This window comes from Culex pipiens, chromosome 3 (genome assembly GCF_016801865.2).
Source record: "Culex pipiens pallens isolate TS chromosome 3, TS_CPP_V2, whole genome shotgun sequence".
Taxonomy (NCBI): Eukaryota; Metazoa; Arthropoda; class Insecta; order Diptera; family Culicidae; genus Culex; species Culex pipiens.
This window is the reverse complement of record NC_068939.1, coordinates 121348048-121364524: the sequence shown is the minus strand read 5'-3', so window position 1 is coordinate 121364524 and position 16477 is coordinate 121348048. Positions and strand designations below refer to the sequence as shown.

The 16477-nt window shown below is 34.8% G+C and overlaps 1 protein-coding gene across 2 annotated transcripts in view; it reads right to left on the bottom strand.

Moving 5' to 3' along the window:
- LOC120413063 (gonadotropin-releasing hormone receptor) overlaps positions 1 to 15127 on the bottom strand; it is an 80322-nt gene extending 65195 nt beyond the window's left edge. Inside the window, exon 1 of one of the 2 annotated variants that reach the window (XM_039573767.2) lies at positions 14412 to 15127. The gene's annotated coding sequence lies outside the window, so the exon portion shown is untranslated. The remainder of the gene's footprint in view (positions 1 to 14411) is intronic. The other variant, XM_039573766.2, reaches the window with a different exon arrangement.
- Between the last annotated feature and the right edge of the window lie 1350 nt (positions 15128 to 16477).

Sequence of the window (16477 nt, the reverse complement as noted above, 5' to 3'; positions counted from 1 at the left end):
GACACCAAATTTCTATCTCATCACCGTTTCAGGCTGCAAATTATTGAAAAACACCTCTTTTTTCGCATGTTCAAAAATGGAAGGGGTCGTACCGCCCCTCCGTCACGAGATATCAAAAAACGGACCTCGGATTCGTGATCAGGGACAAAAGTTACCCCTTAGGACAAAGTTTCACGCAAATCGAAGAGGGGTCGGGGCAACTTTTCCCGATTTCGTGTGAGTTGGTAGAGAATTACCCTATATTCTTATATTTTCTCATCTAATTAGCTATTTCTCACTATTGGGCAATTCCAACTCAAAACAGATATGTTTGATGTATCTTTAAACTCGACATTTCCGATTTTAATAAAACCTTGTAGACAAGTCATTCTAGCACTCGAGAATGACATTTGAGTTCTGAGCATATCCTACGCTTATGTAAGCCATTTTTGTGTATATGGAGCCAGTTTCACTCGATAATGACATTTGAGCGTTTTGAATATTTCGTCAGTTGTGTGCTATCATGTGACAATGACCATTTGGTACATTTCGAGAAAATCGATTTTTAAAGTTTGTTGGTAACTATGCATGATAGAGTCAAACTTTTTGAAGCAATCGGTTCGTATACTATCGCTTAACAAATGCTCCAAGTTTCAACTAATTTGGTTACACCAGTTAAAAGATACAGTAAATAATGTAAACACAAATCTGAAAAGCACGTGTCACAAGTGTGTTTCGAAAGTAAAATTGTACTACGTGTCACAAGTGTGCACAGAATTCCCATACAAACTAAAATAAGCTCAAATCAATGGTTTAATCGACTTAATCAGTTTATTTTTATAAACAAAAGGTTGCATTGCCTTTAAAAAGTATGTGTGTACATAAATTAGTGTAAAACAAGAAAATTTTTCCACATTTTCCAACAACATGTATGACATGTCACAAGTGTGCACAATCATTTTGATGATAAATTGGTCTATGTCACAAGTGTGTATTGCGATATCCGGGAAACGGAAGCGAGTTTCGAAAATCGGTTTAAACTTTAAAGCATCTTGTAGTGTTTGTTAAGTATAGCAAAACGTCATCATTAACCCATTTTCGACCAAAATGGTCTATGTCACAAGATAGCACACAGCTGACGATTTGTGTAATTCGTAATTTAAATAATTCTATATCTCGAAGCCGTTGCAGCGTATCAAAAAGTTGTCATAGACAAACTTGTAGGAAATTTTACGGGCTTTCTTAAAAAAATACACTGAGAGAAAAAAACACGCCACTTTTATGAGACTTTTTGATTTTTTAATTTAAAAGTCAAATTTAAAGGTGAGCCCACGGTTGTTTTTCGTTCAAAATTGTAGTGAAAATAGCCTAAGATGTTACAAAAAGACTCACGAAAAATGCAGGATGGAGCAACTCACCTAAAAAAATATTAAAATCATTTTCTGAAACTGCTTTTTTTTGAAAAGTGGTCTTAACGTCAAAATTTTCAAAAACCGAATACGGAGATCGATTCTCCAGACAATTTTATATAAAAGTCTCCATATTGATCACTGCCCTAAATCCAATCCTTGTGAAGTTATAGTGGTTTTAAAAATAAAAAAAATATTTTTACCGGAAAGCTGGTCCGAGTAAGATTGTCTTTGACCACTTTTCGAAATAACTTATCAAGACTTAAGCAAATTTACTATCCAGGTTACTACCATTCACTGAACTACACTGAAAAAAAAAAAACAGTTTCCAGTTATGAGTAATGAGCCCGAACTTCCAATTGAAATGTGGTCAAAGACAATCTTATGGAAAATTGGACGAGCTTCCGGTAAAAAAAATTACGAGACTGAATAATCAAGTCTGTCACATAGAAATCGCCAAACACCATCAAAAAACCTATTTTTTCAGCATTTTTATTTTTAAAACCTCTGTAACTTCACAAGGATTGGACTTAGGACAGTGGTCAATATGGAGACTATTATGTAAAATTGTCTGGAGAATCGATTTCCGTATTCGGTTTTTGAAAATTTTGACGTTTAGGTCACTTTATAAAAAAAACTGTTTCAGTAAATGATAATTTGTATTTTTCTAGGTGTGTTGCTCCATCCTGAATTTTTCGTGAGTCTTTTTGTAACATCTTATGCTATTTTCACAAAAATTTTGAACGAAAAAAAATCGTGGACTCACCTTCAAAATTGACTTTTAAACTTAAAAATCCTAAAATCTCATAAAAGCGGCATGTTTTTTTTCGTTCTGTGCATTTTTTTTTTCGGAAAGTCCGTACAATTTCCTACAAGTTTGTCTTTGACCACTTTTTGATACGATGCAACGGCTTCGATGTATAGGAATATTTTAAATTACGAATTACAAAAATATTTAAAACGCATACGCCCTTCTCAAATGTCATTATCGAGTGAAACTGGCTCCATATACACAAACATGGCTAACATAAGCGTAGGATAACATGTCTACAAAGTTTCTACAATTCCATTCAAGGGTCAAATTCAACAAACAGGTTTTTTTAAAGCTATAAAATTAGTTCAAAACTGCCATGCTGCCATTTTCCTGCCAACTATCAAAAATCTAGTCGAGAAACATTTAATTTTATGGGAAGTACTTTTCTAATCTGCAATAACCCAGAGAGGTTACACAATCCCCGAATTCTTGAAGTTTTATTTTGTATGAATATAATTGGGTTTTTAGTATAATTTTAAAGTTTTCGAAAAATCTTACATTTCTCACTTGATTTTCGAACTTTTTAATGATAAACTATTCAAGATTTGATTTATCTGTAGGTAACTTTTCTTTTCAGTCAAATTCCTCCGCTTTAGTTTTCTCATTTGACATGCATAAAAAAGTTCGTCTGCAAAGTATTAGGCTCCTAAAAAACAAATCATGAAGAGAAAATTAATTGTCTTCATAAATTGATCCCAACCAAAGCATGTTACTGCTGCTGCCAGAATCACTTACCGTGGCCACATATTTTAACCTCAGCCCGGCGGCCGGCAGTGCTGCCATTTTTACGACCCGGCATCGCGTAACGAATCGTTGTTCAGGAAACGTACGTGACAGAAAACCAAGATGGGCTAAAATTCAGTATTTCACGAACCGTGTGGTTTGTGTTGGCGTTGTGGCGAGCAGAAAAAAGAAAATAAACATGCATGCTTTTGACACACGATGCTGTGGTTGTCGGTGGATCGATTTCAACGTTTCGGCAATAATCCGTGGCGGTTTTTCGTCGAGTCGTGACTAGATTCGAATCAACAGGTATGGCGGGAACAACGGTGGTACGCAAATCGAGCATTTCAAAAGTCAAATAAACATTCCGGCATGAAGTGCCCGCGAGAAAGATAATTTCGTGAAATGTACTGCCAAAACGTGCAGTGAGCGGAGAATTGGATTCCACTTCCAGTTCCATTAAGGGTAATGCATTCCACCGTTAAAAGGACGACATCACGTCGTACATCAACTGGGGAGTAGGGGGATGTGACCCACTGTTGATCTATATTTAGAAGGAAATTTTTAAAAACACATTATCAAAATCAAATCTAGAGCTTTTTTTAAAAAGGTCCTATAAACATATGGAAGTAAGGCTATCAACTGTACGGATTTTATCCTTATCGTACGGATATTCAACCCTCTTCGTGGATTTTTAACAAGCCGGAATTTTGACGGATTTTTTCATGTAATACGGATTTATACGGAAGCAAATGATGACAACAAAACTTTTTAAAATTTAAATGGATTTTGAATTTGCCAATTAGGTTTTTTTTTTTATGTTAATGTAAGTTTGATTTTAAAAGGACAATTTGGGTAGCTTTTCAGGTTTGCCTTAGTTTAATGTTATTTATTGGTGATGATAGTTATTGATCTTTCCAAATTCCTACACGCAGAAAAATAAGGCATATTTGAGTCAACAAAACGTTTTGATGATTTGAAAATCAAGATTTTTGTTGAATCAATGCTAAACGTCAAAGCAGCTTTTTCAAAACAACAAAAGACTTTTGAGGAATTGAGAAAATCCAGGTTTGCTTCAACGCAATTTTTTGTTGATTATATTAAAAAAAAAATGATTCATACCTCGTACAGGCTGATTCTACAAAACATTTTTCTGTGTGTAACAGAAAAAATTATCAAAAGCTTTCAAAAGCAACAAATGTCCTCGTGAAAAAACTTTGTGATGCTTTTATTCGTGAAAACACTCAGAGCGATATTACAGTCAGGCCTCGGTTTAGCACCGTAAATGGGGGATGCAAACCCGTGCATAACTAGCACACAAAGGGGATTTTGGCTAAATGGGCGACATTGGCTATAATCGAATGAAAAATTATACAAACATAAAAAAATATAGTGTTTTGGAATCGGGATGATGGCAGCTACCCATTGTAATTATAGTTACATGAAAGTTACATGATTTTGCATACATTTGGAATGTAAAAACAATTTTTTTTGGAAATACTCAATTACAAAATTCCAGTTTTCACGATATGGGTATCAAATGACCGGATTTTTTTTCATACAGTTCTAATGTAATAACAACCTTGTTTGAAAATACTCAGAATTGTCAGAAAAAAACTACGTATTTTCGAAAAAAAACTGTCAAAATTTTGTTGGGTTACAAATGATCGGATTTTTTTCAAACATATAAGATCGTTGCAAATATTTTTCAAAGTTTATGTTTTTGCTGGCGGGTACAAATTTTAACCTGAAAACTCTTCGTGTACAAACACGCAATACATGTGCACGTAGATAACTCTATAATTTTGAGGCGTGCAAAACCGGGGCATGACTGTATTCGTAACAGCAAACTTGACATTTCGTTAACGTGAAGACTTCCATTATTGTCATGATTTTTCTTTCAAAGATATAAATTTTGCGTCGCTTTCAATATTTTGACAAAATTCCTTCAACAAGTTGTTTATAGTGCCCTACACATGCTGATTCCTTTTGGTAACGATTATCCCATTCCTTGTGAAGTTATGGAAATCGTCATTAATCAATGATTGCCAACTAGAACGTCAATGACTGTGCCACAAAATTATAAAAATTTTGAAGCCTTATTGATTTAGATCAAAATTTCTTTCAGTGGCTTCCAGAAGGCAACAACCGGCACATGCTGATTCATTTTGATGCTGAAATTCGTTAAATTGAATTTAATACAGAATATTTTATAGTGATGATCAATTTTCTTCGAAAATGATCATTGGCTTCACCTTAACTTATCCAAATTTTTAAGCGAAGATGGCTTTACGAGTGTTGCACGCCCGAAACATCAAAATCGTGTTGTGGTACAACTTTAGAAGAAAAAAAAAATACAACATTGCAAAAAGAAGTGTGGCTGTCATGCCATGGCACACTTCGTTTGTAATGTTGGTACCACTGCGTGATTTTGACATTTCAGGTGTGCACAATTCGTAACGTCACTTTCGCTTAAGAATCTGGATAAAAAACTGTAGAAACATTCTATTCTACTAACTGGAAAAAAGCCAAGAAGAAAAAAGAAATGGCACTTTTAAAGCACGCGTGACGCCTCGGGGAATATGCTTAAGTGGTGTACGGAGTAACACCTGTCTGTCTTAATATCTCATTTTGATAGGATATCCTCCGTAACATTAGCATTTAGGTTATTTTTAGTGCACTTGAAAGTTACCATTTATGTATTGTACACAACATTCTTATCTTCTTATGAGATCTTCAACTACAAATGCCGATCCGCGATAAAAAGTAGGTACTGCAAACTTGGGTGAATAGGGACAGTTGACAATGTTTTTTTAGGGTTGATTTCTGTTAGAATAGAGATTCAGTCTCGATTCACCCCAGTTATTGATAACAGCTGGAGATTTAATTATGTTTTTTTTGTTTTTGCTAGGTAGCAAAAAATCAAAAAAACTAAACAAATTGTAGATTTGTAAAAACTTTTCGAAAAATTAGATGTTGGTACAGTATGGAACGTAAAAAAAAAATAAAAAATAAAAAATAAAATCGAAAAACGGGTAAATTTTAAAACATTTCATTAAAAAAATGTAAAAAAAAAACAATTTATCAATAAAAATTCGTCATGGTGGATTAGGATGGTACTATTATGCAATCTGCATAAAAAACAACGGCCAAAACCTCGTGTGTTTAATAGGCCATGCTCGTAAATTCTTGATTTTTTCGAGAGTTTGCTTTTTCAGAAAATTGATTTTTGATCACTTCTGAAATCGGTCAAATAATTCGAAATAGTAGTTTATGCAACAAGTTGCAAAAAGAGGAATTTTTCAGCACGAGTCGTACATTTATCCAACGAGGTTCACCGAGTTGAATAAATACGAAGAGTGCTGAAAAAATCAAGTTTTGCAACGAGTTCCATACAACATTTTTTGCAATTCCAAAAAACACACACTGAGTGAAATTTTATGACAAATTTTCATGTATTTTGTCAATAAATCGTTTAAATCAAAATATGTTGAAAAGTGTTACTTTTCCAACCCATTTGAGTGCTGAAAAGTAGAACTTTTCAGCATTTATTTTGAAAAGTGTTTCTATTCGATTCTGTTATTTTTGGTACAAAAAAGTAGGCTATTTCGTCGTTCAAGAATGACAGGAAAAGTAAGTAGTTTCACGACGGAATTGCAAAAATTTATTTAAAAAATATCTTTTGATTAACTCGTGGACACATGATAACAAAGATTTTTTTGTTCATTAGTTTTCTTAGTTTTATTTCTTGGTTCTGTAGAATTATTTATTTTATTCAACAAGGCTAGTAATGAGTTCTACTTCCAAGAACTACATTACCATTGCTATTTTGGTTCCTTCGACAAGATTCTGATTCTTGACCACTTCAAACACACGCACACGCACACACAGACAACTCCCTAGAAATTAAAAAAAAAAAACGATAAAAATATAGCAATATCATAACGTCCTTCTTGCCAGCAGGTGAGTGGGATTCTGCTCCAGCAGCGGCGTTTGAAAAAGGGTCCAGGAATAAATCACCCAGATTTCTGACACCACCGAAGGCCAGATTAGAGTTGACAGAAGTAAAAACAAACAGACTTTGGGTTAGAAAGAAACGACAAATCGTTTACCTAGCAGTGCAAATTTTGAGGTTTCATATTTTAATTTTTATTTTGTATCAAATTCATATAAAATTAGATAAAAACACGTAAAATAAGCCAATTCCAAAAACTATGTTTTTTTTTGTACATTGACAAGATACGATGTGTATCTCTTCATACTCACGGGCTGGCCTAGAATGAGGTTAAATCATTTTCATTGCAATATAAAAGAGCAATTAACGCTGTAGAGCGAAATATTAGCAGCTGTTCGCATCGTATGTCTCCATTCACATCGTGTGTGTGTATGTTTAGAAGTGGTTTCAAAGTTAGAGAGAAAATCAACGTGCGAGCTAAATTTAAGCACTACGAACTTCATAGTAACACCTCCCACGACCAATTGGCGCTATTCCACAATGCAGTGAGAATTTCGGTGACATATTTATTAAGACGAAATATTACTTGAGTGGATGCAACAAGGGGTAAAGAACGTGTGAATTAATTCATCAAATAAATTACGCATTTGCATTTGTAAAAAAACTTGTGGATCTATTTTCATCAACTTTTAAGGAGTGTTTTCTCTAACTACTAGACGGTAAGATGTTACCCGTTGAAATTAAACAAATTTTAACTCGGTCTAACCTACAAACTCGGTCCAAAAAACCAGAGTGCTAAAAAATCAATTAAAAAATTAAAATATTTAATGGAATAGATGTGAAATCATTTTAAAACAATTAAAAAATAATTTTACTGCGTTGAGAATTATATTTAGTTCAGGGAAAAAGAATATCGTCATTAATATTTGATACTTTTAAAACCAAATATTGCCAATCAACTGGACTAGTGTAAAATGTTGTAATACCTAGTGGCTTGTATTTTCAAGTTTTTTTTTTAAATTTTGTTTCTTCCCACAACTTGTTAACATCATTTTTTGATGTAAAAGCAAGTTTTCAATCGATGAAAATGTTCACCGCCCTCGAGATATAGCCGTTTTACTATCCACTTTTTAATTTATTGTTCATGACTGCGCAGTAGGGTGCCCAGAAAAAAATGACCCCCTGCTCCACAAGCGAAAAACGATTTATTGGACCATTTTAAGCATCTGTGGAAATTTTGAGCGAAATTGGTTGAGATTAACCCATTGATACCCAAGCCTAAGAAGGAGAAAAAAATCTCACTTTTGAGAATATTTGGATGGAAGTAGCCTCAAGTAACAATTTTAGTTTTTGAACTTTCTTGAAAATAGATTCAAGTTATCTTAGCTAAAAATGATCATAAAACCAATCTATCTCCAGAACAACAATAAATCAGCATTAAACCTGAGTTAAGAGCAAAGTGGACAATTTTAGGATGTTATCAAGAGCGTTTATGCGGAGTGATTTAAAACTAAGCAACTTTGACGTTGATTTTTACAATACTTATTCTCAAGCTTCTAATCTAATCTAATCATCTAATCAAACACAAGCGCAGCCAGTCCGATGAAAGCATCCTGGAAGAACATGTGATTAGATTACGCCCCATGTTCTTTCTTGTCAATATTATTGAATGAGCATCCCCGAAACGTATTACACTCATAAAAGCGGCCAGGCCTACTGCGTTGCATTAACCGCAGAGAGGATTCTGTGAACGGATCACATTTCACAGAATCTACAGGGGAGGAAGGATGCGTGGACATACCGTACCAAACGCTCCGGGTCACAATACTTATTCTCAAGCTTCAAAAATTTATAACATCATAGAAGAGCTCTTCAAGACTGTAATAAAGTATACTTAAACTTGTTTGCTCTCATTGACGATAAAAAAGATTTGTCCAAGAAAAAACAGTTCTCAAATTTATTTCGTGAAATCCATTAAATCTTTTCGAAATTAATTCACAAATGGCCGATGAACTTGAGCTTACACCGATAATTATATTATAATAACCAAATAAATATAACAAATGACTTTACGTAGTCATTTTTATCGTAAAATTCTTGCCATAAAAATTTGACTGATCAATTTTCTTAGATGCCTCGAAAAAATATGCATCGAAGGTGTGAATCTTTCAAAATTACTATGATTTGTAATCTTTAATGGAACAATTATTTCTACATCAGCAGAAAAATCAACATGGCTTCCGTTTTTTTGCCGTTATTTTTTCATGTTAATATGACTGACCTCATCAAATCTATTCTTTCTTACTCAGAGCAGTTATTAGAGCTATGTTTCTTGAGAAGCTCTTGTTCAAGATTAAGCAAAAACATATAGACTGCAGTATGCTTTAATGCGGTTTTATCGCAGAGTAAAACGCGTAGTAATACGACCGTAGCGCATGCACATATTTGTTTGCAGGAGGTAGATCCGAAAAAGATTTTTGGAAATGCTTTTTTGTCGTTGGATTAAAACAATAGTGTCGATTATTTTTCAAATCATTTTATTTGTTTAATAAAGTCAAAAAAAAAAATAGTTTTAGTTGTGTTTTGAGGCAGTTTTGGCGATGTAAAATGGTCTTAAAAATAACCTCTCTGGGATAACTTCAAGTCAAACAACGAAGTGTGAAATAAAACTATTGACCATGCTTCTAAAGTACTCTTGAAGATACTTTAAAGATATTTTAATCGTAAATCTCAAAAGTTTTGTTCAAGATCAAAGTGGACAGTAAATTTTTAGCTCTCTAAAAATATGTATTTTGAAAAATGTAGAACTGCGCAGTAGGGAGCTCAGAATATGGGACTTTTTCTCAAAACCTCGCTCCACAAGCTGAATATTGTTCCTTGAGGTATTTTAGGACACTGGGACAAATATGAGCAAAATTGGTCAACATTTTCCTATTGATACTCGAAGGTGAAGTTTGTATGGGAAAAATCGAAAAAATGTATGAGAAATCCAATTTTCTTACGGTTTAATAATCACGGTGCGCTCTCAAGTAACAAACAAGGTGCTTCAACTTCTTAGCAGGTTTTACAAAAGATTTAAAATTTGCTACTCGGCTTTTTTTTCGTAAAATAACTCGTGATGTTTATAAGCAAACCCCTTATGTCTACACCCAAAACTGGCAGCGCTAGTCCGAGAGAATGATTGTTTCGAGTCGAGAGAATAGTGGTACCATTCACGGACGCAGAGAACACAGCTCGAGATGGGCAATAGAACTATTCTCTCGAGGTTCATTTGCAAAAAAAAGTTCATCCGTCAAACAAAAAACCAAAAGTGTCGACAACGGGAATCGAACCAGAGACCTTTGACAAACCAATCCATTGACTTAGCTGCCTCGGCCACCACAGCTTGGTGACCAAGGAGAAGTCAGAAGTCGATGTATGACACTTGTTGGAGATTTATTGATTCAACTAACGAATGAACTCATTTGTTATGATGGTGTGAGTTGATACCATTATTCTATCGATTTTGGCACTGAGCCCTCAATAAATTTTGAGAGAACGATTATCTCGACTCTGAATTTTGGGTGTATATATCATAATTTTTGTAATTGTCTGCTCTACAACTTTGTAGAACATAGTTACACTCTGAAAAATAACCCTACAAAGTTAGAAAAAACACGAAATTTTAAAATGAAACATTTTGTTCTAAATGAAAAAATGGCTCTTCTGGGTCAATGTAGATTCGTAAAGTACATTAAATTTCCCATAAAATGACATGTTCAAAAAAAAAAAAAAATTTACAGTCGAGTAACGGAAAATGGGAGAATTTTTAAAACTTTTTTAGTGTATTTTTCGATGAAAAAAACGTTTTTTTCGAAATTCTGAGTACGCCATCAAATCGGGCGTCTAATTTTACATAGAAGTCTCTTTGACACCAAATTTCTATCTCATCACCGCAGCAGGCTGCAAATTATTGAAAACACCTCTTTTTTCGCATGTTCAAAAATGTACCACCCCTCCGTCACGAGATATCAAAAAACGGACCTCGGATTCGTGATCAGGGACAAAAGTTACCTATTAGGACAAAGTTTCACGAAAATCGAAGAGGGGTCGGGGCAACTGCTGTGTGAATTGGCGGAGAATTACCCTAATATTTCTGAAAATTCAATAATTAAAAATGCTTATGTTTTGACTGAGAATACTCCTGATTCAAGTCGGTTTATAAAAACTCAAAAAGAACCCAAAAAAAAACTGCTGAAAAATAATTTTTGCAATTCCGTCTTGAAACTTCCTACTTTTCCTGTCATTCTCGCGTGACGAAACAGCCTACTTTTATCTACTAAAAATAACAGAATCGAATAGAAACACATTTCAAAACAAATGCTGAAAAGTTCTACTGTTCAGCACTGAAATGGATGCTGAAAAGCAGTCATGCAATTTGAACGGAACCCGTTCTGCGTTCGTTCTCTTTCTTCAAAACGAACTGAACCCACCGCGCAGGAGCCATTGGTTTTCGTTCCAAAAACAGAACGTCACTTTTTCGTGCCGTTCTCTTCAAAGTTTGGAACGCGTTCTGTGAACCCGCCTGTAGCCAAAGGCTCTCTATGGCAACTCTTAAACTTAAATAAACATTCAATAGAATGATTTGTACAGAGCTTAGTTAGCTCGGTGGTAACATGCAAGAACAGTATTCAAAGGAAATGAGATCGAATCTCAATTTTTTGAAATATTTTTTTTGTGGTTGGGTACCAACTTTTTGACGACGACTGAAATTACATTTTATACAAATCAATGGACACTCCAGCTGGGAGGATAGACAGACTAAATGAAACAGATAAAAAGCAAAAAGCACCCCAACTAAAATGGAAACAAAAATTTATTGCCACCGTGATTAAAAAAACATCAATGCTTTTGTAGTTCAGGAACAAAGAGTTTCGAACTCACTACCTCTGATTACTAAACCTAATTGTTACCACTAAGCTAGCAGTACTGATATGTAAACGGATGATTAACAGTCAATGAAGTTAAGCTAGTCTACTGAGGTCTTATCAAAGGAAAATGTTGAAGTTCTGAACTGGGTTCTCCGTTCGTTTCAAAAAAGCCTACTGAACGAACGTTTCTTAGAGACGAGCGTTCGTTCTCAGAGCTGTTATTTTTCGTGTTGCTGTGTGAACTTGAACGAACGGAGAACCCGTTCAAAAGCATGACTGCTGAAAAGTTGAAATTTTCAGCACTAGTTTTGAAAAGTAATACTTTTCAACATTTTTTTTATTTAAACGATTTATTGACAAAATACATGAACATTCGACTTATAATTTCACTCAATGGGTGGGTGAAATGCAAAAAATGTTGTATGGAACTCGTTGCAAACCTTGATTTTTTCAGCACTTGTCGTATTTATCCAACTCGGTGAACCTCGTTGGATTAATGTACGACACGTTCTGAAATAATCTTCTTTTTGCAACTTGTTGCATAAACTGCTATTTTAGTACCGTTATTTTCGGTTATTAAATTGTGCCGTTTCGTCATTAAAAAATGTCAAGAAATGTATGTTATTTCACAACGGAATTGCAAAATAAAAAAAACTCTTCCAAAACTGTCTCACACGTGAATAAGGTCATGTTCTGATGGGCATAACATAAAACGAAAATTCTTTAGTTTGTTGCTCGTGCAAAATGTAACACATTGGTTTCAGTTTCAGTCTTGAATAGAGCCATATTTTATCCAAATTGATTTTGCAAATTGAATTCTGATCCAAAATCGACGCCCCCTCGATGCGTGGGTGTTAAGGACCGACATCAACAGCGTAAGCAAATCCTATCCCGTCTTTATCACCCTTGATACTGCAATGTATAACAGTTTGCACACAAGATTACTTCCCGTTCATGGCACTTCCTGGTGCCAACCGGATACACACCCTCCGGGGTGGGTTAAAGCTTCCGAAAGCTTATTCTTCGCAAATGCCGCATATCAACTGTTGAGAAAGTTGAGCTGAGTTAGCTCACACCCTACTCTATTCTATTAGAATTTGTCTGCATTTTGCTGAGGCTTGTAAAACCTTGGTGAATGAATAGAAGGGGGCAGTAATAGTCGGTTTGCATGTAATAATTGATTTACTTCAAGTCTGAGAAATTGATAAACTGTTTTGTTATAAACTGGAATTGGAGCATAAATTGAAGAAAAAACGATTTGAAAAAGTGTCTGCGAATGATTTATCCCTTGCAGCATTGTTGATGACTCAGTTTTCTGGAGTATCGTTCAATTGACTTGCCACAGGTAACCGTTGACAGACTTTGTGCCGCTTCTCAGTTGTGCAAATATTCCCCCCACATTGTGTGTGACTGACTGAACCATGATCGGTCTTTTTTCAATATTTATTCGAGCAAGGTGGGAGCTTATAGTTGGAAGGATGGCTTCTTTTTTGTTGCAAAGCAAAGAGAAGGAAAAAAAACATTTTTTGCTTGCAAAACAAAATAGTGGAACTCTTCAAACACCAAAAATGTTGCCTTCAAATTGTCATTTATGGGGAAGCATCAACAAAAAGGTCGCCAAAATCATGAGCATTTATATTGTTTTAAAAACATTTTTGACGGCTTTTATACATTTTCAATAGAAAAAATCTAATTTGAAAAAAAAAAATCAATTGAAAATACGATTTCACATTGAAATATGAACATTGGATTTTGTTGAGCAATTAGTGATACTTTTTAAAACTAATATTTCCAGGTTATCAAACTCCAAAACCGAGCAACAGATTTAATAACTTTTAGGACTTTATCAAAGTAAATTCCCAGAAATCTGAAAACATAAAAAATGATTGAATGCATTTTATTTTATTAAAAAAATATAAAAATTAGCATTTCTTAACTTTTGATTTCTAAATTTTTTTTTGTTAAATTTTTCAAGTCTCCATATTTTTTTGAAAATATTGAGAGGAGAGGAGGATGAAAAATAGCAGAGGAAAGAAATAACCGAAATTAAACGTTTTCGTTAATCTACAGTGACCTTTCTAATGAAACTTAAACATTGAAGATCTGGCAATCCTGTCTCAAGTTATGACAACTTGAGTGATATTTATGTAGTTTTTTTTTTGAAGCCGTTCCCACTTATTTGTATGTAAGCTATGTCCAGATCCGTCAATCGGAAGACCTTTTCAACGAGTCTTGAACTGTAAAGATCTATGAGAATCTTTTAGTGAGGAGTGAGGAAGGCACCAACAACATAGGTTAAGTTAGTTTTTTTAAGTGTTACTATTGTTTCTGTATTGCTCTCAAGCTAGAAAATCGATAAGAGAATCATTCAAAATCAAAAGGAAGTTGAAAAAGAAAATTAGGAATAATTATTTATTGCACAGTTTTTTTTAAAGAGTTAAACACAATAATCATAGAATATTATAGAATGCTGTAAATAATCATCTTTTTACTGCTTTATCAGTTTTAATGAAAGCCAATCCCTAAACAAATTGTCAGATAATGAGAAGTCCATCATTCCATTATAACGCTTCATTTACTTCTAATTTGTCACTAATTGTGTCATCAATGTAATCTCCTACCTCTATGCAATTACCTTTGTTGGACCAATAAATTCGAAATCCAATCAGATGCTGCTCGTCCTCACGGTGCCGTAGTTTTATCCAGTTGTGAGAGTAGCAATTATGATCTTTTCAAATGTGTCGCAATTAACGATTTGTAGAGCTCAATGATTTGCCATAGAATTTACATCAAAAAATCACACTATTTGCTTGTATCCATCGTCACTGCACTATAGATTCAAATATTTCGCCTGGTAACGCTAATGAACTGTCATTTAATTGACCACTGTTAAGCACTAGAATGAGCTAGGTTTTCCTTTTTGCTGGTTTTTTTACACTAATTTTTCAAACATATTTTTTTGGTTGTTTTTCCTGTAAACTATTTGCTTTATTTTTTAACACTTGCCTTTTTAATTACTTTTTTCACTTTTGTGCTTGACTATTTTTCCTTTAAAACAAATCAGCTTGAACTTTTTTTCTTCTGAATTTTTTCCTTATCTTTCCAAATCATCACCCCAGCAAGTTTTTCCACATCCGCCGGCAGAAATTTTCCCACGCCCTTGGCCAAGTTTTTTCCCACGACATTGAAAAAGGGTGCGTGGGGTGTGCGTCCTTAGGTATCCGTTAAGGTCTGGCGCGTCTCCACAGACCCACTCCAGTGCTGTCACTTCCGGGCCCACAATTTTCCACCCGCGCAATCAAAGCTCACTTTTCCGCCACCAGAACGGTGTTATCGCGCCGGCATCCAACTGTTTACTAAACTGCCTGCTCGAACATAGAACACACTGCCTCGGATATGATGGTCAAACCGTCGAACAACACATGGTCGGGCTTTCTTACATGCTCTCGCTCTCGCTCTCACGCTCTTGCCAAAGTGCCTTGCGGCTCTCACTGATTGAATTGTTTTTCCAACTGTTTTGAATGAAATTTATTGCGACCCGCGCCGCGACCCCCGTGGCAGTGTTGGTAATATTCCAAGAAATTCGGAAAATTTACAGTAGATTTCTTTCAATACCGGCTGATTTTTTTTTGCAACGAAATAACTACTTATTATTTCCTAAAGAATCGAACCAGGAGGTATCTCTTGAGAATTTTCAAAATTTTCAATTTTCCTTGGCACTGTACATTCGGAAAAATTACGAAAAACAACGCTTCAGGATTTTGGCAGTAGGTGGTGCAGGTCTCGCCCAAAATTGCCCAAGTGTGAAATTCTAGGAAATTCAATTTCCTACAACTTTTTTTTTCATAAAATTATTTTTATTAGGTCCTTTTCGGTACTAGGACCTGGTTAGGACCGAGTCGGCTTTTGTAATTACATTTGACTTAATAATTACAGAGGATCTTGTGTGTAAATGTTAGTGGGAGGGGAGCCGATTACTCGCGGCCTACTCGGGGTTAGTAGGGAAGGGATTGATGTTAAGGACAAGGCGTGGGAAGGGAAGGGGGATTGTGTAGGGGTCTTGGTTGGCTCTGCTGGCCTTTGCGTTTTGTCCTCAGCCGCAACTCGGTGTCCAGCTGCTGGGGCGATCTACAACATTGTTGAAGGGTGCAAAAAGATCCGAGTTGATCTTGATTAGTTATTAGTAGGCTTAGTGATTTTTCACGCTCGAAAATTGCAAATTTCACGGGGACCTCAATTTCAAAACATCGAATTTCACGCAAATTTCGCGGAACGTGAAAAAAGTTAAAATAACTCTGAAATGTTATGTTTAAATCACGAAAACTACTTTTTATGCGTAATTATATGTTATTCTTCGATAAACTAAAAAATCTACACTAAATTTGAACGTGACAAAAAAATCCTCCAAATTTTCAAAAAAGTTTCAACCTGTTTTATGGATAAACTGTATATATTTTTTGAAACAAAATGTAGGGCATGCGTATTCTCATTTACAGAACTGCTTCACTGCTTAAAAGTTTTCGCGCATTTGCTTCTGTTTTATCATTTTATTAAATTTCATATCAAAGCAAGATTTAACAATCTTGTCCAGCTTAAAACAGTAAAATAATTTGAATTTTCTGCGACATTTACTGTCGTTCTACGCATAATTTTCCCATGTTCAAAAATGGGCAACTGAGAAAAACGC